Source organism: Furipterus horrens, unplaced genomic scaffold, assembly GCF_987537825.1.
Source record: "Furipterus horrens unplaced genomic scaffold, mFurHor1.1.pri manual_scaffold_12, whole genome shotgun sequence".
Classification (NCBI taxonomy): domain Eukaryota; kingdom Metazoa; phylum Chordata; class Mammalia; order Chiroptera; family Furipteridae; genus Furipterus; species Furipterus horrens.
This window is the reverse complement of record NW_028327182.1, coordinates 67164295-67186306: the sequence shown is the minus strand read 5'-3', so window position 1 is coordinate 67186306 and position 22012 is coordinate 67164295.

Genomic DNA, 22012 nt, shown 5'->3' with positions numbered 1-22012 from the left:
TGTATTACGTTTATTGATTTGCAAATATTAAACCATGCTTGCATCCCTGGGAAGAATCCCACTTGATCGTGGTGCATGATCTTTTTAATGTGTGGCTGGATCTGGTTTGTCAATATTTTGTTGAGGATTTTATATCTATGTTCATCAGCGATATTGGCCTGTAGTTTTCTTTCTTTGTTGTGTCTTGACCTGATTTTGGTATTAGAGTAATATTGGCTTCATAGAAAGAATTTGGGAGTCTTCCCTCTTCTTGGATTTTTTGGAATAGTTTGAGAAGGGTAAGAGTTAGTTCTTCCCTAAATGTTTTGTAAAATTCACCTGTGAAGCCATGTGGTCCACAGCTTTCATATGCTGGGAGTTTTTTATTACTATTTCAATTTCACTCTTTGTATTTGGTCTATTCAGGCTTTCTGCTTCTTGATTCAGTTTTGGAAGATTATATCTTTCTAGAAATTTGTCCATTTTAACTAGGTTGTCAAGTTTCTCACCATACAGTTGATTGTAGTAATTTCTTACAATCCTTTGTATTTCTGTGATATCTCCTTTTTTTTTTTTCTGATTTTGTTTATTTAGGTCCTCTCTCTTTTCTTCTTGATGAGCCTGGGTAAAGGCTTGTTGATTTTGTTGATCTTTTCAAAGAACAAGCTCCTACTTTTGTTGATCTTTTGAATTGTTTGTTTAGTCTCTATGTCATTTAATTCTGCTCTGATTTTGATGATTTCCTTTTTTCTTCTTTCTCTGGGCTTTGTTGTTGCTTTTCTAGTTCTTGTAGCTGTAGGGTTAGATTGTTTTTATTTGAGATTCTTCTGATATTTTTAGGTATGCCTGTATTGCTATGAACTTTCCTCTCAGGACTTCTTTTGCTGTGTCCCATAGGTTTTGGGCTCTTGTGTGTTCCTTATCATTTGTTTCCAGGAACTTTTTTATTTCTTCCTTGATGTCATTGTTAACCCATTCATTATTTAATAGCAAGTTATTCATTTTCCATGAGTTTGAATGTCTTTGAGTTTTTTTCTCTGCGGTTGATTTCAAATTTCAAGGCATTGTGATCTGAGAAGATGATATAATTTCAAATTTCTTGAATTGTTTGGGCTTGTTTTGTGTTCTATCATGTGGTCTATCTTTGAAAATGTTCCATATGCACTTGAAAAGAATGTATATCCTGTTTCTTTGGGGTGAAAAATTCTATATATATCCACTAAGTCCATTTGATCTAGAGTGTTGTTCAATGCCCCAATATCCTTGGTGTTTCTTTGCTTTGAAGATCAGTCCATTGTTGACAATAGGATTTTAAAGTCCCCTACTATGAGTGTGTTGCTGTTGATATCCTTCTTGTAGTCTTCCAATATTTTCCATATATATTTGGGTGCTTCTATGTTGAGTGCATAAATGTTTATGAGGGTTATATCTTCTTGATGGATTGTTCCCTTAAGTATTATGAAATGTTGTTCTTTGTGTCTTTTTATGACCTTTTCTGTGAAATCTGTTTTGTCTGATATAAGTATTGCTACCCCAGCTTTTATTTTTTTTGTTCATTTGCTTGGAGTACTTTTTTCCATCCCTTCACTTTCAGTCTGTGTAAATCTTTTGTTTTGAGGTGTGTCTCTTGTAGACAGCATATATGTGGGTCATGTGTTTGTTATCCATTCTGATACCCTATGTCTTTTGATTGGAGCATTTAATCAATTTACATTTAAGGTTATTTTTGACAGGTATTTATTCATTTCTTTTTGTACTTGTGTTCCTCTTCCTCTCTCTTTTTCTTAAAGCATTTCCTTTAGCATCTCTTGCAATGCTGGTTTGGTGGAGATGTATTCTTTTAGTCTTCCTTTGTACAGGAAGCTCCTTATTTCACCTTCCTTTTTTTGTATTCTTTTTTTTTAATGTTTTTATTGATTATATTGTTACAACAGTTCCAATTTTCTCCCCTTTGCTCCCCTCCACACAGCATCTCCCTCCCCCAGCAATCACCCCCCCAAGTCCATACCCCTGGTTCATAAAAAATAACTATCCCCCCCCTCTCAAATATTAGGACCCTATGTAATCTTGTAAAGGACAACGGGCGAAGGTCTCAAGCACCTCTAGCTGCTTCAAGCTGGACATGGTCGTCGTCCTACCTACCCCTGGGTCCAGAAAACCCTAATAAGAGTGGGGGTGTGGAGGGGAGTGTGGCCTTCCCACATGGGGAAGGATCGTGCAGACTCCAAGTCAGTTGGCTGTCTCCGGTCAACGGCGTGCTTGGTTTAACAGGCTGGCATCCTTGTTGTGTTCTGGGGGCAACAGATTTGGCAAAAAGGGTTAAAAGAAATCATTCAATCCATAACTACTAGGTGACAAAAGGCAGGGATTAATTTTTCAATGTTCCATATTAGGAGAAAGAAAAAAAAAAAGGAAAAGAAAAAAAAAGGGGGGTTCTTTGTAGGAAGGTGTGCTAGGCACATCTCACCTGTCCAAAACTCTTTTGCCCATTATACTTAGTTTGGGCTGAGGAAAATAGTTTAGGTTTCCCCCTCTCAGACCTCTGGGCGCTTTCTGTCCAAGCCATTAGGATAGAAAAGAGAAACCAGTTTTAAAGTGAAGCCCACAGACCATCCCATTCTTCACCAACCCAGCCATTTAGTTCAGCCAAACCGTTGAGTCTCAGGAGGCAGCGCTGCAGAGAGGATTAAGTGAGGCTTATGCGTACAGACAATCACTCAGGTAATGCGATCATAGGCTTATGTCCTTTGAAAACAGAAAACACGTGTTAATTTATGTAACATAACCCACAAACAAGTCTCTAAATCTGTAAGACTGTCTTATTGGGAAGACATCCAGTTGCAAGGCACTTGAAATTCTATTTGCCTGCAACTTGAATATCTTTGATGATATCACAGACATGGTTTAATTTTCAAGTGAAACCATATTTTAAATGAGAAGAAACTTTTAAGACGGTTAGTTGCCCTATTTTATGCTCTACTACTGATCATTGTGATTTTTCTTAAATAATGATTTTTCTCCCTAAGGTTACCCTCCTTTTCTTTAAAGGGACTACATTAAGTCCATTTTTAATTTATCCTGTTCATTTGCATAAACATAACAAGAGCAGCAAATGATCACTTATGATCTTTAGTTCCGCTTTGCTGGAACTTACCCAAGGAATATTTGGGGTGACCCTCAGTCTGTTCTTCAGGGCACAGAAGCTGTGCCACATATCTGGCATTCATCCTTGTCTGTACACACCTGTTTTTTCCATGTCCTTCTGGTTTTTCATTGTGCCTTAAGGTCCCTTCTAGCCATCTTTCAGGAAAACAACCTTCGTTCCTTCCCTGGAAAGATTGCTGTGGACCGCACAACCAACCGTGGTACCAGGCCTTTTATCTCACAGGCTTTTATTACCTTTGAAGGTCATTCCCAGTTCCTCAGGGCTTTTTGGTAACAACTTGAGCCCAAGTATATTTCCTTTAGGCTTGACATTCTAGTCAAAGACTTGGTCAAACAAAAAAAAAAAAAAAAAAGGAACCTCTATTAACAACTGGTCTTATTAGTTCTATGCAAAGGAACTTGTGTCATTACTTACTTGTTTAGAATGCCAAACTCTGGAGGGATCAAATAGGGAAAAAAATATACAACGTGAAGGAAAATCTTTGTCCTAATATTCACTGAACTGGCATTTCCATTCTTCATATTTTCATTTTTCAACCACTAAAAAAATTTTTTTGTTTGTTTTTCCATTACAATTATCTCATTTTTTACCCCTCTTGCTTCCCTGCACCCTGCCCCTCCCTTCCCCCACATTCAGTCTCCACTCAGTTGCCCATGTCCGTGGGTCATTCATACATGTTTTTTTTTTTTACTTGACCCTTCCCCTTCTTACACCCTTCTCTTCTTCCCTCCTCCCCCCTTGTTACTGTTAGTCTATTTCTTGTTTACATACCTCTGGTTCAATTTTGCTCATTTGTTTGTGTTGTTCATTAGTTTCCTGTAATAGGTGACAGCATAAGGTATTTTTCTTTTGTTGCCTGGCTTATTTCACTAAGCATAATTTTCTCTAGTTCCATCCATGTTGTTGCAAATGGTAGAAGTCCCTTCTTTCTTTCTGCTACATAGAACTCCATTGTGTAAATGTACCAGTTTTTTTATCCACTCATCTACAGATGGGCATTTAGGTTGTTTCCAACACTTGGCTATTGTAAATAGTGCTGCTAGGAACATTGGAGTGCATAGGTTCTTTTGAATTGGTGTTTCAGGATTTTTTGGATATAATCCTAGCAATGGAATTGCTGGTTCAAAAGGCAGTTCCATTTTTAGTTTTTTGAGGAAATTCCAAACTGTTTTCCACAGTGGCTGCACCAGTCTGCATTGCCACCAGCAATGCACGAGGGTTCCCGTTTCTCCGCATCCTCTCCAGCACAAGTTGTTTGTTGATTTGTTGATTATGGCCATTCTGACTGGTGTGAGGTGGTATCTCATTGTGGTTTTTATTTGCATCTCTCTGATGGCTAGTGATGTTGAGCATACTTTCATATGTCTATGGGCCCTCTGTATGTCTTCTTTGGAGAAGTGTTTGTTCAGGTCCTTTGCCCGTTTTTTAATTGGGTTGTCTGTCTTCTTGGTGTTGAGTCGTATGAGTTCTTTATATATTTTGGAGATCAATCCCTTGTCTGAGATGTCATTGGCGAATATATTTTCCCATATGGTTGGTTTCCTTTGTATTTTGCTGATGTTTTCTTTAGCTGAGCAGAAACTTTTTAGTTTGATGTAGTCCCAATTGTTTATTCTTTCCTTTATTCTCTTGCCTTAGGAGATATATCAGTGAAAATGTTGCTACGTGGGATATCTGAAATTTTCCTGCCTATTTTTTCCTCTAGGACTTTTATGGTATCATGGCTTACATTTAAGTCTTTGATCCATTTTGAGTTTATTCTGGTGTATGGTGTGAGTTGGTGGTCTAGTTTCATTTTTTTTTTTTTGCATGTCCTTGTCCAGTTCTCCCAACACCATTTGTTGAAGAGGCTCTTTTCACTCCATTTGATGTTCTTTCCCCCTTTGTCAAATATTAGTTCACCATATGAACCTGGGTTTATTTCTGGGCTCTCTATTCTGTTCCATTGATCTATATGTCTGTTTTTATGCCAGTACCAGACTGTTTTGATTACCGTGGCCTTGTAGTATAGTTTGATATCAGGTATTGTGATTCCTCCTACTGTGTTCTTCCTCAAAATTGCTGTGGCTATTCGGGCTCTTTTTTGATTCCATATAAATTTTTGAAGTATTTGTTCTAGGTCTGTGAAATATGTTGCTGGTATTTTCATAGGGATTGCATTGAATCTATAAATTGCTTTGGGTAGTATGGACATTTTAATGATGTTGATTCTTCCCATCCATGAGCATGGTATATGCTTCCATTTATTTGTATCTTCTTTAATTTCTTTCTTCAGTGTTATGTAGTTTTCTGTGTACAGGTCTTTTACCTCCTTTGTTCAGTTTATTCCTAAGTATTTTATTTTTCTTGTTGGTATGGTAAATGGGATTTTCCTTTCAGTTTCTATCTCTGAGTTTTTATTGTTGGTGTATAAAAATGCCTTGGATTTCTTAATATTGACTTTGTATCCTGCTATTTTGCCGAATTCACTTATTAGGTTGAGTAGTTTTTTTGTGGAGTCTAAAGGATTTTCTATGTACACTATCATGTCATCTGCAAATAATGACAATTTTACTTCCTCTTTTCCAATTTGGATGCTTTTTATTTCTCTTTCTTGTCTGATTGCTGTGGCTAGAACTTCCAAGACTATGTTGAATAGGAGTGGAGAGAGCGGACATCCTTGTCTTGTTCCTGATCTCAGGGGGAATGCTCTCAGTTTTTGCCCATTGAGTATGATGTTCGCTTCAGGTTTCTCATATATGGCCTTTATTATGTTGAGGTATGCTCCCTCTATTTCGATTTTGCTGAGAGTTTTTATCATAAATGGGTGTTGTACTTTATCAAATGCTTTTTCTGCATCTATTGATATGATCATGTGGTTTTTGTCTTTCATTTTGTTTATGTGGTGTATTACGTTTATTGATTTGAAAATATTAAACCATTCTTGCATCCCTGGGATGAATCCTACTTGATCGTGGTGTATGATCTTTCTAATGTGTTGCTGGATCCGGTTTGCCAATATTTTGTTGAGGATTTTAGCATCTATGTTCATCAGTGATACTGGCCTGTAGTCTTCCTTCTTTGTTGTGTCTTGACCTGGTTTTGGAATTAGGGTTATACTGGCTTCATAGAACGAGTTTGGGAGTCTTCCCTCTTCTTGTATCTTTTGGAATAATCTGAGGAGGATAGGAGTTAGTTCTTTCCTAAATGTTTTGTAGAATTCACTTGTGAAGCCATCCGGTCCTGGGCTTTTGTGTGTTGGGAGTTTTTTGATTACTGCTTCAATTTCACTAGCTGTTATTGGTCTATTCAGACTTTCTGCTTCTTCTTGATTCAGTTTGGGAAGACTATAATTTTCCAGGAATTTGTCCATTTCCTCTTGGTTGTCAAATTTCTTGCCATACAGTTGTTCGTAATAATTTCTTATAATCCTTTGTATTTCTGTTGTATCAGTTGTGATTTCTCCTCTTTCGTTTCTAATTTTATTTATTTGGGTCCTCTCTCTTTTTTTCTTGATGAGCCTGGTTAAAGGCTTGTCAATTTTGTTTATCTTTTCAAAGAACCAGCTCCTACTTTTGTTGATCTTTTGAATTGTTACTTTAGACTCTGTCATTTAATTCTGCTCTGATCCTGATGATTTCCTTCCTTCTATCACCTTCCATTTTGAAAGAGAGCCTTGCTGGGTAGAGTAGTCTTGGTTGTAGGCCTTTGTTTTTCATTGCTTGAGCGATTTTTTTGCCATTCTCTTCTGGCTTGTAGTGTTTCTGTTGAGAAATCAGCTGATAGTCTTATCAGAGCTCCCTTGTATGTTATTTGCCCTTTTTCTCCTGATGCCTTTAGGATTTCCTCTTTGTCTTTGAATGTTGTTATTTTAATTATGATGTGCCTTAGAGTAGGCCTTTTTGGGTTCATCCTCAATGGGACCCTCTATGCTTTCTGGATTTACATGACTTTTTCTCTAATAAGTTAGGAAAATTTCCTGTCATTAATTTTTCAATCAGGTTTTCTATCCCATGTTCCTCTTTTTCTCTTTCTTGTATACCTATGATATGGATATTGTTTTGTTTCATGCTGTCCTGCAGTTCTCTTAAACCCTCTTCATTCTTTTTCAGTCTTTTTTCATTTTGTTGAATTTTCTGGGAATTTTATTCTACATTGTCCTCCAACTCACTGATTCAATTCTCTGCTTCATTTAGCCTGCTTTTGATTGCTTCTACACTGTTCTTCAGTTCAGAAATTGTATTCTTCATTTCTTTTTGGTTCTTATTGATAGTTTCTATGTCCTTTTTTATTTTAGTTTAGTTCTCAGTAAGTTTCTTGTAGCTTCCCTGAAGTCCTTTGTAGTTTTCCTGGAGTTCTTTGTAGTTCCCTTGGAGTTTGTTGTATTTTTCTTTGTTGGTTGAGGTCATTGAGCTTGCTCATTTCTATTGTTTTGAATTCCATGTCTGATAGTTTGCTTGCCTTTATTTCATCTATTCCTCCTTTGGGGAATTCTTCCTTTCCTTTCGATGGGGTGTTATTTTGGCTCCCTATTTTGGGTGGCTGGTCTTGTTTGTTCTGCTTCTTAGATTGATCTGTTTTTATTTTCTGCCTTTGTGGTGTGACCTTCTGTGGTAGGAATCTGTGTGATTCAGTGGTGCAGACTCCTTGACCTCCTTAACTTGATGCTCTTGGGATGCCCTTTATGCTTTTTTTTTTTTTTTTTTTGGAGTCTCTAGTAGTATTTGGTTCTGTTTGTTGTGTTGCTCTTTGGTGCGTTCTTCCTTTAAATTAGCTGACTGAGAGTCACTCTGTCCATTTCTGACAGTTGTGAGCTTTTTCTGGCTGATGCCTCTTGGAGGGGAGTAGTCTGCTTATGAGATTTCTCCCATAACGCTAAAATTGAGTCTGCCCTGGGATCTGGTCTGCTGCTCCTCCAGTTTTTTCTCCAGAACCAGTGTCCAAAAATTTCCAAAGCTCCTCTAGTTCATTTCACCTTCTCTTGGCTGCAGTCCAGGTCAAGCAAAGCAAATGCAATGTTTCCTGCCAGCTGGCAGGTGGGTCTGGGCAGCGGGTGGACATGAGGTGAGTGTTCCCCTGTGCTGGAGTGCAGGCCAGGGACATTCCTCTGTTCCAACTGGCAGGCTAGAGCCATTCTCCCATGCTGGCTGGGGCTGCGCAGTCTGTTGATGTTCTCCTTCACTGGCTGTGGGTGGACTGGTGGCATTCCCTCGTAGTGGCTGGTGTGCACACTGCCAATAGCAATCTCCTGCTCTTGCGGTGGGCCAGGACCAGAACTTTGAGTCTGAAGTCACACATACATACACACAACACTTAAGTTTAATGAAAGAATTAGTTAAATCGTGTGTTTGGACTTACCCAATTTTTAAAAATCAAAATGTAATAACTCTTCTAAAGTTATGACCATCTTCCTGTCATAATTAGGCTCCTGCTTATGTCTGGGTGAGGTAGCCATAGTCAAATCAAGTTTGCTTTTACTGATCATTTAGTTTTTAATATAGAGCAATTTAAAAAAAACTTGGTGACCCAATTACTCAGATTTTAATTTCACAATGATAAAGCCCATTATTCTGAGTTTATATAAAAAAATCCTTTTGGAATTTGCAATTTGTTTTACTTGAAAATGAAAACAAATGTGGTAGAGTGATATTTTAAACAGATCATCAATAATATATAGTAAAGACCTATTTATTCTTTTTGGTATAAAAAACACAACTATATTCAATCCAGAGTCAAAAGAAGCAAAATGGCCTCTCATCGAGACTGAACCACAGTTTGGTTTAAATTCAAATACTGATAACAACATAAACTCAAACTTGGCCATGGTTACTTTCAGTTAGTGTTATAATCAAACTAATGAAAACATAATACAAAGGAACCCCCCAGAAGATCTGTAATACATGACACTATCTGTGAGTTTTCTATGACTCTCTCCTTTTCCTAAATTCTTTTTCATAACTATATTTTATTGATTATGCTGTTACAGTTTTCCCATATTTTTCTCTTCTCCACTCTCCACTTGGTACTCCCCTCCAGCAACCCCCTCACCTTAATTCATGTCCATGGGTCATGCATGTAAATTCTTTGGCCTCACCCTTTCCTATACTATTCTAATCATCCCCCTATTTTATTTCTGTCAATTATACTTCTTGATCTCTGCATCATTTTACCCTTTCTCCCCTTTTACCCTCCCTGCTGATAATCCTTCAAATGACCCCCATACTTATTATCCTGTTCCTGTTCTGGTTGTTTGTTTAGTTTGCTTTTGTTTTCATATTTTTAGAGTCAGTTGTTGATAGTTGTGAGTTTGTTGTCATTTTAATATTCATAGTTTTGATCTTATTTTTCTTAAATAAGTTCCTTTAACATTTCATATGATAAGAGCTTGGTGTTCATGAATTCCTTTAGCTTTACCTTGTCTGAGAAGCACTTTATCTGCCCTTCCGTTCTAAATGATAGCTTTGCTGGATAGAATAATCTTGGTTGTAGGTCCTTGCTTTTCATTACTTTGAATACTTCTTGCCAACCCTTTCTAGCCTGCAAAGTTTCTCTTGAGAAATCAGCTAATAGTCTTATGGGAACTCCTTTGTAAGTAATTCTGCTTTTCTCTTGCTGATTTTAAGACTCTCTCTTTATCTTTAACCTTTGGCATTTTAATTATGATGTGTCTTGGTGTGGTCCTCTTTGGGTCCAACTTGTTTGGGACTCTCTGTGCTTCCTGGTCTTGTATGTCTATTTCTTTCACCATATTAGGGAAGTTTTCATTCATTATTTTTTCAAGTAAGTTTTCAATTTCTAGATCTTTCTCTCCTCCTTCTGGCACCCCTATGATTTGGATGTTGGTATGTTTAAAGTTGTCCCAGAGGTTACTATGCCTCTCCTTGTTGTTGTTGTTGTTGTTGTTGTTGTTTTGAATTCTTGTTTCTTCTTTCTGTTTTGGGTAAATGTTTATTTCTTGCTTTTGTTCCAAATCACTGATTTGAATCCCAGATTCCTTCTTGTCACTATTGGTTCCCTGTGGATTTTTCTTTATTTCACTTTGTATAACCTTCACTTCTTTCTTTATTTTTGTGGCCATACTCAATTGTTTCTCTGAGCATCCTGATAAACACCGTTTTGAACTCTACATTTGATAGGTTGACTATCCCCATTTTGTTTAGTTATTTTTCTAGGGTTTTGTTCTGTTCTTTCATTTGGGCCATATTTTTTTGCCTCCTCACTTTGGCAGCCTCCCTGTGTTAGTTTCATGTATTGGGTAAAGCTGCTTTGACTCTGTCTGTATCTTGGTAGTATGGCTTCATGTAGTAGGCGTCCTGTAGGGTCCAGTGGCACAGTCTTCTCTACCACCTAATCTTGATACTCAATATGCACCCTTCGTGTGGGCTGAGTACACTTTCCTCTTGTAGTCAAGACTTGGTTGCTATTGGCAGACCAATAAGAGGGATTTACCCAGGCCAAACATCTGTAAGAACTGGCTGTGACCACTGACCACCAACTTCTGCCCTCCATGGAGGATCATCTGTGCAGGAGCAGGGCGGTGCTATTCCAACATGGTCTATAGCTATTCACTGGGTGTGCTGGCCTTGGGGTTTCCTTGGCAGTGCAGGCCAAGGTCAGCCCCCATCTGTGTTTTCCCTGGGGCAACCATGCCTGAGCTATAAAGCAATCTGAGATGGCTGCCACTTGTGCTGGGCTTGGAGATTCCCAGGCAAAACCGAGCTGTGAATCTAAGCTGTCTGCTGCTAGCACTGGGCCTGGAGCTCATTGAGGCCAGCTGTTGCTTGTTTGAGAGGAGTTAGGAAGTTGTGAAACATGAGCCAAGACCAGCCATTCATATGGAAAAGCATCTTGGGTTGGCTGGTAAGTTGTGTGAGATGGAGTCTCTGGGGACCTCTGAGGTGTGTCAAACAGAGTTAGCCAGATTGATGGAGTCTCGATATGGCACCAGCCTTCTGACTGTCAGGGGAGGGTTTAGAAAAGAGATTATGGCTTCTACTTGCCTTGATACCAGACAAATCAGTTTCTCCCTGTATGCCGCTGGTGCCATTCAAGCTGCTACCCTGTTGTTGGAGCTCAGAGGGAGTGAGTCTGAATAGGATGTAGTTTCTTTAATTCTGTAGTTGTCGGACTTCCATTCAACTCAATTTCTCATGTTTCTGGCTGATGGTTGTTCCATATTTTAGTTGTAATTTTGATGTGGTTGTGCAAAGAGGCAAGCCATGTCTGCCTATGCCACCATCTTGACCCCTTTTCACAAGTTCTTAATGTAAGAGAGTGAAATACTCAGCCTCTCTGACTCCATATTGACACAACCTGCTTTGTTCCCACAACCTTCAGGTCAATAGCTTTTGCTTAGTCTTGCTTGTAGACATGCTAATCATTAAAGGAATTCTGCCTGAGACTTGAATTTTACAGAAACAGCCCCTTATCAGTAGGTGCTTCTCTCTAGGAGATAAGGGAAGTATGCACAAAAATAATGATTGACTGTCAAAGATTTACAGGAACCTCATGGCTGGACTCACATCAACTAGAATCAACAGACTAATAACAAAGAAATTTCACAATATTTCTTGGATCCCTGCTGGTGCCCAATATCTGCAGTCATCAATCAACCTCAAACCCCTCTCATTTCCCTCTTTCCTTGATATAAAAGAAGCCAGAATTTTGTACTTTTAAAAGATGCTTCTTTAGGATGCTAGTCTGCCATTTTCTAGGCTTGCTGGCTTTCCCCCAAATCTTGTCACTCAACTCATTACCTGTTCTCCAGCTAGCAGTCTGAATTTGGATGCAGTAATATTACGTGATGCAAGGTAGCCCCTGGAGTTCATAGAGAGTGGGTATCGCCCTGATTCTGGATAACCTAGGAACTACAGCCAGTGCTGCTTTTTCAGTGCTTTAGCTAAAGTTATGGGGAGACATCGATGGTGCCCCAGAAGCACTCAGTTGGCTTTCTGCTTACTATATTTGCATAATCTGGTTACTTCTGTAGTTCAGTTCTTACTATGTCTTTAGGCCTTCTCTCTTTGGTAAAGGAAAGGTTTGGGTATGGCCTCTTATAGGCATAACACTCTGAGAAATACTTCAAACAACTATTAATGTAAACATTAGGAAATTAGTTGAACTATCAATCCAGGAGCTGCAGAGGGGCAGACATGGTACAGACTAAATTGTGGAGCAGAGGAAAGGCACTACATAAGACTGTCAATTTTCACAGGAAAACTAAGGTATCACAAGAATCCAATAAATGTCATAATGCTCCTGAGATATTTTGAACAGAGAAATATTCTGGTTTAACATGTCTAAACCCAATGTTTGTAAATTCACACCTTTAGCTACAGTGTGCTGATCATGGGCAGGCTCTATGGTTCCACGATTTTGCTACTTAAAATCAGTATCCTTATGCAAGTAATTTAAACACTCTATGCCTCAATTTACCAGTCTCTAAGATGGGCATAATTATAGCAACTTCCTTGCAAATTTGTTAAAAGAGCAAATGAATTAATGGTTATAAAGTCCTTGCAGCATGTCTGGTGCAGGTTAATTATATAAATTAGTATCATCATTACTGCAGGATTCCTGGCTTCTAAAAAATGATCTTTTAGCTCTATAAATTCAGGTTGAACTCCACTGTTATTCACTTATGCATGACAAAAAATGTTTTCATTTTACTAGGTTAGTCTTACTTTTCTTAGCTCTCCCTATTTAAAATATACATTGTGGGAGAAAGACCACTTTGTTTCCTCACTATGAGTGTTGACTGCCATAGTCTGTACTGGTAGAAGAGGTAAAAATTAGTGAGCAGGTGCAGCTTTGGGAACATCATGAGGCAAGAGAATGGAAATCAGAAAAAGGATAGGAAATCCTGGAAGCAAATGCTGAAGAAAATCCATAAATGTAGCTTACCTCGTGTGCTCCTTGATATATAGTCAGCTTCTAAAGTCAGTGGAAACTCCTTTAAAAAATAAAAAATAATTATGATAATAATAGCAGCAATTGCAGAAGCAACGACATTAACATGTACTGGTTAACTCTAATTGTATCAACAAATGGAACTGCATTTAACCCTCATCTTAGCAGCCATTATTGCTAATTTTCATCTGCAATAGGAAGAAGTAATTTTCCTAAAGCCTCATAGCTCCAAACTGTGGTAGTCAAATATCAAGTCAACATTTTAAAATAGTACCACAAACAGACTCTCAGTAATTACTTGAAATTGAAAGACACAGCAGGAATTTTATTAGAAATCCTAGAGCCACTGAAGAAAAAAGTCTCAAGATGCAGAGCTTCTGTAGACACATTACTTCGTCTTCTAAAGGAGATATAATTTGAAAGTGCAACAATTTCACTGTCATGCTTTAGTACTTGTTTCATAAAAGAAACAAAAATAACTGTTAGAGAATTTTGGAACAGATTTTCTATTTCAAAGTAAGCATAATACAATTGCACACTTCTTTCTCTACCATTATTACTCTTGAAATATAAAAAGTATTATTACCACAGTAGTGTAAGACAAGCTGTCAGTTTCTGGATCACAAACAATTCTCCCCCAAAAATTTAATTTATAATTCCACTCACAGATAAATGAGAGTTTTCCCTTAGATTACTATTTTTCTCTCAGCAAGCATGGAATAAAGATTATGAAACAGAGAAATCTGATTAAGATCACTGGAGAAAAGTAGGAGGGGCTATAGGAGGAGTTTGCCCAGGCAACAAAAAGTAGTCAAGGACAGGGTTGGCTGACAAGCTGAATGCCTCCAGAGCCAATGGAAATAAAAAGAGGGCTGGCTCTCTGGTTCATGAGCTTTTCTGGCTCCTGAGGTGGCTCTCTCTCAGGCTCTGGCTCTGTCTCAGGTTCTCTGGGTCATGCATTGGCTGGCTTTGGTTTTCAGGTTCTCTCTCTTCCTCAAGGATGTCTGGATGAATGTGCTGGAGTTGAATGCATTTCCCAATAGATGGTATCTTGTATGGGAAGGAATTCTGGGTGTAGCCTAGAATTGGACTGGCCTGGCAGAGGGTGGCAGGGTTATCCTTCTTTGGGTATTCTAGAGGGGAAACCTCTTAGGCAGAAACCTTCCATTCTTCCAAAATTATGCAGTTTTTGTATCTTATGTTGTTTTAGTTTGTAAACTAACCTGAGAGAAATAAAATAACTAAAATTAACAAGGGGAAAATGCTAGGAGAACCCAGGTGTTAGACTTTAGCCTTAATTGATAAGTTTAAGTGATTAAAGCTATGACTTAATAGGCTTAAGTGGCTGCTTTTGAATAAAGGCTCCTTTCCTTTATCACCAAACCTTTGCCTCTGCAATTTTATCCAGAGAGTGGCAGTGGGCAGTAGGACCCTAACTTGCTATTCATTACTAGTTTTCTTTTTCTTATTACTGAAATTACTTTCTAATTGAAAAGAATAAAATAACCTAGTTATACATGTGATTATCTGAACAGATTTTCAATATCACTGCATAATATGATTACTCATTTCTTTCTTTCATTACGCAAATATATGCTGAGTACATAAGAACTTGTAAGAGATAGAAAGCTGTCATCATGGATTAAACATCTTAGTGGGGAGAGAAGTAATAAAGAAAGAAAAACATTAAAATTTTTGGCAGGACTAAGAAAGAAAGAAGCAGCAGTTATTATGAAGATTATCAGCACAGGCTTACTTTGTGAATTATCAGTAGGTTGTGAGAAATATCTGTGTTTCTCAATGAAAAAGATAAATTTTATATGATCTAGTTTTAATTTACAAAATAGTTTTCAAACTTCAATAATTTTTATATAGTCTCCAAAAACAGAATCCAAACACACTTAAAAATACCCATCCTCAGGTTTTATTGTGCTCTTTTTTTCTTTTTCTTTCTTCTTCTTTTTTAAATTCACTACAGTAGATCTAAAAGAACCCCCATTCACCTACTCAGGAAGCACAAGCAAGTCTTCTTTGGTGTATGCTGTACTTTTTATTCACAGAAACAGCTTCGCTTCAACATTAAGTAATTTAATTTTTTTGGTTTCTTTTATTTCAATAAATTTTTTTTAAGTTTTCAATCAAGAATGTTAACTTGAAATTGTATCAGTTTTTCTATCTGATGAAGATCTTTTCTCATTGTGGTTTTAATTTGCATCTCTCTGATGGCTAGTGATGTTGAGCATCTTTTCATATGTTTATGGGCCACCTGTATGTCCTCCTTGGAGAAGTGTCTATTCAGGTCATCTACCCAGTTTTTAATTTGATTTTTTGTCTTCTTGGTGTTGAGTCATATGGGTTCTGTATATATTTTGGAGATTAAGTCATTGTCTGATGTATCATTGGCATATATGTTCTCCCATACAGTCAGTTTTCTTTTCATTTTGATGATGGTTTCTTTAGCTGTGAGGAAGTTTTTAATTTGATATAGTCCCATTTGTTTATTTTTTAAAAATTCCCCTTGCACTAGGAGATATATCGGCAAAAATATTGCTATGTTGGATATTTGAAAATTTCCTGCCTCTGTTTTCCTCTAGGTCTTTTATGGTGTCATGACATATTTTTGTCTTTTATCAATCTTGAATTTATTCAGTTGTGTGGTGTAAGTCGGTGTCTAGTTTCATTTTTTTGCATGTCTCCCTCTAGTTCTCCCAACACCATTTGTTGAAGAGGCTATTTTCACTCCATCTTATGTTCCTTCCCTTTTGTGAAATATTAATTGACCATAGAGACATGGGTTTATTACTGGGTTCTCTATTCTGTTCCATTGATCTATGTGTCTGTTCTTATGCCAGTACCAGACTGTTCTGACTACAGTGGCCTTGTAGTATAGTTTGACATATGGTATTGTGATCCCTCCAACTTTATTCCTCTTTCCCAAGATTGCTGAGGCTATTCAGAGTCTTTTTTGATTCCATATACATTTTTGCAGTATTTGTTCTAGGTCAGTGAAACATGTCATCAGTATTTTAATAGGAATTGCATTGCATCTGTAGATTGTTTTGGGTAGTATGGACATTTTAATGATGTTAATTCTTCCAGTCCATGAACACAGTATATGCTTCCATTTATTTGTATCGTCCTTAATTTCTTTCTTCAGTGTTATGTAGTTTTCCAAGTGCAGGTATTCTGCTTCATTCATTAAATGTATTCCTAGGTACAAACCACAGTGAGATATAACCTCACATTCATCAGAATGGCTTTCATTAATAAACAAACAAACAAAAAGTGCTGGTGAGGATGTGGAGAAAAGGGAACCGTAGTGTACTACTACTGGTGGGAATGCAGACTGGTGCAGCTACTGTGGAAACAGTATGGAATTTCCTAAAAAAAAAAAAAAAAAAAAAAAAAAAGGGAACTGCCTTTAGACCCAGCGATTCCACTGCTGAGATTATATCCTAAGAATCCCAAAACACCTATTCAAAAAGAACTTAACCCAATCTTCATAGAAGCTCTATTTACAATAGCCAAGTGTTTTAGAAACAGCCTAAGTGCCCATCAGTAGATGAGAGGATCAAATAACTGCAGTACATTTACACAATGGAATACTACACAGCAGAAAGAAAGAAGGAAGTTCTGCTTTTTGCCACAGCATGGATGGAACTGGAGAATATTATGCTAAGTGGAAATAAGCCAGTTGGTGAAAGACAAATACCATATGATCTCACTTATAACTGGAACTTAATGAACCAAGTAAACTAATGAGTTAAATAGAACCAGAGTTATGGAAACATGGAACAGACTGACAGTGGTCAGAGGGGAGAGAGGATAATGTTGGAAAGAAGAGGAAGGGACTAGTCAAAGAACATGTATGAATGATCCATGGACATGGGCGATGGTTTGGGAATTGACTGTGGGAGCAGGGAGTGGGCTGGGTGGAAGAGGGCGAAGAGGAAAAAATTGGGACAACTTTAATAGAATAATAATTTTTTAAAAATCTTTTTCTCTCCTAACTTAGGCCTATAGTTCTAACCTTACCCATCAATCATTTGGTTCCCTGAATAATATTCATGAGTATTTTGGATACATGCCAGCTTATCATAAGAAGAAATGGTACTTCTTTCTCTTTTGTTTTGAAGCATATGTATCTGTCTTCTCTCTTATAAAACATAAGTCCAGATATTTTCTGTTTACTTGGTGTTCTTCAGTTATCATCTATTTACTTGGTGTACCATTTCAGTTGACAATTACATGTGAGTGCTGAGGAATAACTGAAAGTTAAATATTTGATAACTGCAGGAGACTTAGATTTAAAGATTTTCTGCTCTGGAAGAAAAGCAGCTCCAGGCTGCTTTCCAGATATTTTTGTATAGTGAGTTGTATGTTCAGTCTGCGTCCTTAACTGGGCTTATTTATTCTTACATATTATGAAAATGTTTGTTTTTTTCTCTATTATTATTATAAAACAGTGGGTAAATAATAAATGAATAAAGTATTTGAGAAAAAATTTAAATGTGATTTTTACAAATGATTTTCTTACAAAATTGGAGACATACTGCTCTTACCAAATGTAATTCATTCTTTTCACCTTAAAATATATCATAAAAATTTTCATATATTTTTAAATATTCCCAAAGGAGGTAAGCTTTAATAGCTTAGCAAATATTTTTAGAATAAAAACTTGACTACAGAATATTCTGTTGCATGAATGTACCAAAACTTATATTTAACCATTGTTCCATTGTTTGACATTTTTGCTGTTTCCGAGTTTTGTAAGTAGAACTGGAATTGACCTCTTTGTTACATAAAATGTTTTGTGCATCTCTAATCATCTCCTTAGGATAAATTAGAAGTGTGATTATTGAATTAGAAGACATAAAATTTATCATTTTATATGTATAGCCAAAAAGAAATAAATGAACTCCCAAATCACACCTCCATTTGGCCCAGGTTGAGAATGCTTACCCTAATTCCTTTCACCAGATCTGGTTTCACTTTGCTGGAATTTGAAGAACATGTAGTATTTGTGGTGGTGAATAATATGTGTGAATTATATGATGCAAAATATAATAATAGTTTAGAACTCATTTATCCAACTTTTTAAAAAATAATTTATTTATTTGTTTGTTTATTTTATTTTTAGAGAGAGGGGAAAGGAGAAAGAGAGGGAGAGAAACATCACTATGTGGTTGCCTCTCACTCGTGCCCCCAACTGGGGACCTGACGTGCAACCTAGTAATGTGCCCTGACTGGGAATCGAACCAGCGACACTTGGCTCACAGGCCGACGCTCAATCCACTGAGCCACAGCAGCCAGGTCATTTATCCAACTTTTTAGTGAGTTTTTAAAAACACAAAAGCATCTTGGTACAGTATTTCCAAATTCTCTAAATTTGCTCAAATTATTCTTTTCCCTTGAAATTCTCTCTTCCTTGTCACTATTTAAAATCCCTTTTTCCTGCAAGGAACCCCCAAAATGACACCTCCTCTTAGATACCCTCTCTCATTTATCTAGTCATCAATGGTCACAGCTCTTTCTGGTTTCATAGGCTTGTGTTTTTTAATATAATTTCATTACATTATATATTTTTCATATGTAACTGCAGTCTTCATTGGCTTATAAAGTTCTTAAGAGCAGGGTAAATATTGCTTTTCTTTTTATATTCCTCCAGAGCTGGTAGAATTCTTTGCACAGAATAGGCACTTAATGAATGTTATTTAAATTAAATGTTGGGAATTTCAACCTCAGAATCACCAAGTTTATAGAAGATTCTTGACTAGAACAGCCCTTTCCAGTGCAATGTTTGAGAAACTGTGCTAAGTTTTGTACATGTGTTAACTCTTTTAACTTTCACAACAATCTTTTATTTAAGTATAATTAGTAGCACCATTTTGTATACCCTCACATGGAGATAAAGTAACTTGCCAAAGTGTACAGTACTGAAAAACAGCGTGATCTTAACAACCATGCTACATACTTTTGACAGTTATATATTGATGATGCATTTTTCCCTGATGCACTGACATGATGAAAGAGGTGGGAGGGGACATTATGTTTTCTTTTATGCAATTCAGTTCAGTTTACTTTACCCAAATTACCCAAAGATTAAAAGATGTTTATAAGAATCATGGGTAATGTGAATGAATTTTTATGTACGTACATACATGTATGGGTATATATATATAATATATGTAATTTATACTAAATATAAAAATATTTTGTATATATATATAATGCATAGTGGATAGTTAACTCTCTGAAATAAACAAAATTTATTTCAGGAATCCAAAATATATAATGCTGCTTCCATGTGTAATTACATCTACTGAGTAAGTTGCAACTCTCTTGGAAATGCTTATATCTCTTCACTGATGTGGTTTTGATTTTAGGGGGGGTTGGGCAGTTACTTTAGCAATCTCTTTACAATGATTAGTCACTTAGCCTCTCCCTTAATAACAAGGACCCCATCTGCTATTCCGATGAATCTTTATCAAGACCCTTTCATTCTCTGTCTCCTTTGAGACAATTATGGGATTTACAGGTAATAAAGGGCTCCCCACATTCCAGGATATTCATTGAGTTTGGTGTTGTCATGACAGTATTCTTTTCTTGGTTATAGAGAAATGGTTGTGATTTTGTACAATTCTCCCAGGTTGGCAGGGTTTCTTAGCATTGCCCCTGCAGGATCTGAAGATGCTATAGGATGAGTTAGTGATGGAATCCTTGGAAGCTGTGGCATGGCCCTTTCTGCCCACTGCCCTCACCCCTACCTGCACAGTGGAACTATTTGACCCTCTTGATCTGATGTGCACCTAAGCCCAACATTGGGGGTGGCTGTGTGACAAAGGGGATCAGCCCAAAACAGATTAGAAGAACCTCCTGGGGAGATACTGCAGTTTAAATGATACATCCCAGGCTGTCCTGAATAAAGCTTTCAACTTCAGTGATTTTTTTTGCGAAGACTCTCTCAGTGTGTTTCCTCATTTCATGATGAATGATTTAGGAGCACAGGTGTGCTCAGTGTTCAAGAGATTTTTTACTATAACTGGCATGACCCCATGCCCCACTCTCCCTATTCATCTGATCTCACCCCAAGTGACTTCTGTTTGTTTCCCCAGATGAAAAAAGGCCTCAAAGGGAAAAATGTTGCCAATGTGGAAGAGGTAAAACAAAGAATGGCAGAAGCACTAAAAGGCATCAAAATTGATGAGTTCAAAAACCATTTGAGCAGTGGAAAAAGTGTCTTGACAAGGGTATTGCATCAAATAGAGATGCTTTGAAGGTGACTGAAATTCAAACATGTAATAATAAAAACATAATTTTTTATTAATAAATTTTGGGGTTTTGGAGAGGGGTATATAATTTATCCACTAACAGTGTCCTAGTTGAATGAGTTATTGTAAGGGTTAAGTGAAATAATGTTTATAAAAGTTACTGGTAAATCATAAATCCATACTCAGTATGTGTTTATTGTTTGGCCATATGCATCTCTTTTTTTTTTTTTTTTTTTAATTTCAAGAAAGAGGGGAAGGGAAGAGAAAGAGAGGGAATGAAACATGAATGTGTGGTTGCCTCTTACATGGCCCCAACTGGGGACCTGGCCTACAACCCAGGCATGTGTTCTGACTGGGAATCAAATGGGCAACCCTTTGGTTCACAGGCTGGTGCTCAATCCACTGAGCCACACCAGTCAGGACCATAATGCATCTTTTAATACATTAGAATTTAATTATGTAAATCAAATATACTTAGTGCTGAGCTAGCTGCTCTTATGTTTTTGTACTTTAAGAATCTATTTTCTTACAATGTAATGGGAGTGACAGCTCTGCCTAAGACACAGAGGCAAACAAACACAGGAGCCTGTCAAGATGAAGAGAAAACTTCCGGCCAAGATGGAGGCCTAGACTGACACAAGCCATCTCCCTCCACAACTAAGAAGGGATGCAACTATCACAAAACCATAAATAACCAGAAGTTTTAGAAAATAAAGCTACATGGAAGTCCAACATATGAAGTTATAAACAAGTGGTGCTCATCTGGATAGGTAGGAAGGACAAAACTGAGGTGCAGAAGTCAAGCTGTGCTGGCAGTGGCAGCTGCAATGACAGCGGCAGGATGGCAGTGAGCTCAGACACCCGTATTTAAGGGGAGGCAAGAAGTGCCTGGGAAGCAACCCCAGCTGCAGACCAAACCTGTCTGCTTGCAATTCCAATGCTGGGGAAGGCAGACACCCATTGGCTTGGACTGTGAGGGCCGAAGCATAGGGACAGAGGAGGAGGTTCCTGGTCTCTCAGCAGAGAGTAAATGGCAGGAATCCATCTTGGACCCCCTTACCCACGCAAAATGTCACAATGTGGTGAGAAGGGTCGCTTGGTTGTGATGAGTGCATGGGGCTCTGTCCCCTATAACGTAGGAGGTGTGACAGCCCCACCCAGGAAGCGAAGGTAAACACAAAACTGTCAGGAAGGCACAGATCATGGTAGAGATCCCAATCACACAGCTGACCAGACAGCAAATAACTAATCTAACAGTTCAGTAGATAGGAAATCTTTCTGAGACACAGTTCAGAGTTTTGGTTATAAGAATGCTTACAGACCTAACAGCAGATCCTAAACAAGACAAGGAAGCAACGAAGGCTTGTTCTACTGAAATGAATGAAAATACATACAAAATTAGTGGTGAGAGAAACAAAAGCAAGGATCAAATCAACAAATTGGGACATAGGGAAGGAACAGTCAACCAGTGCAGAAAGAGGAAAGGAGAAGTGAGGAAATGAGGAGAGGTCCAGAAACCTATGGGACAGCTATAAGCGTGCCAGCATCCAAACCATAGGGTTGCCATAAGGTAAAGAAGAAGAACTAGAAATTGAAAAATTATGTGAAAAAATAATGAAGCAGAACTTCCCTAACTTGGGAAAGGAAATAGACTTACAGGTCCAGGAAGCACAGAGAGTTCCAAAAAAATTGGACCCAGGGAGAACCA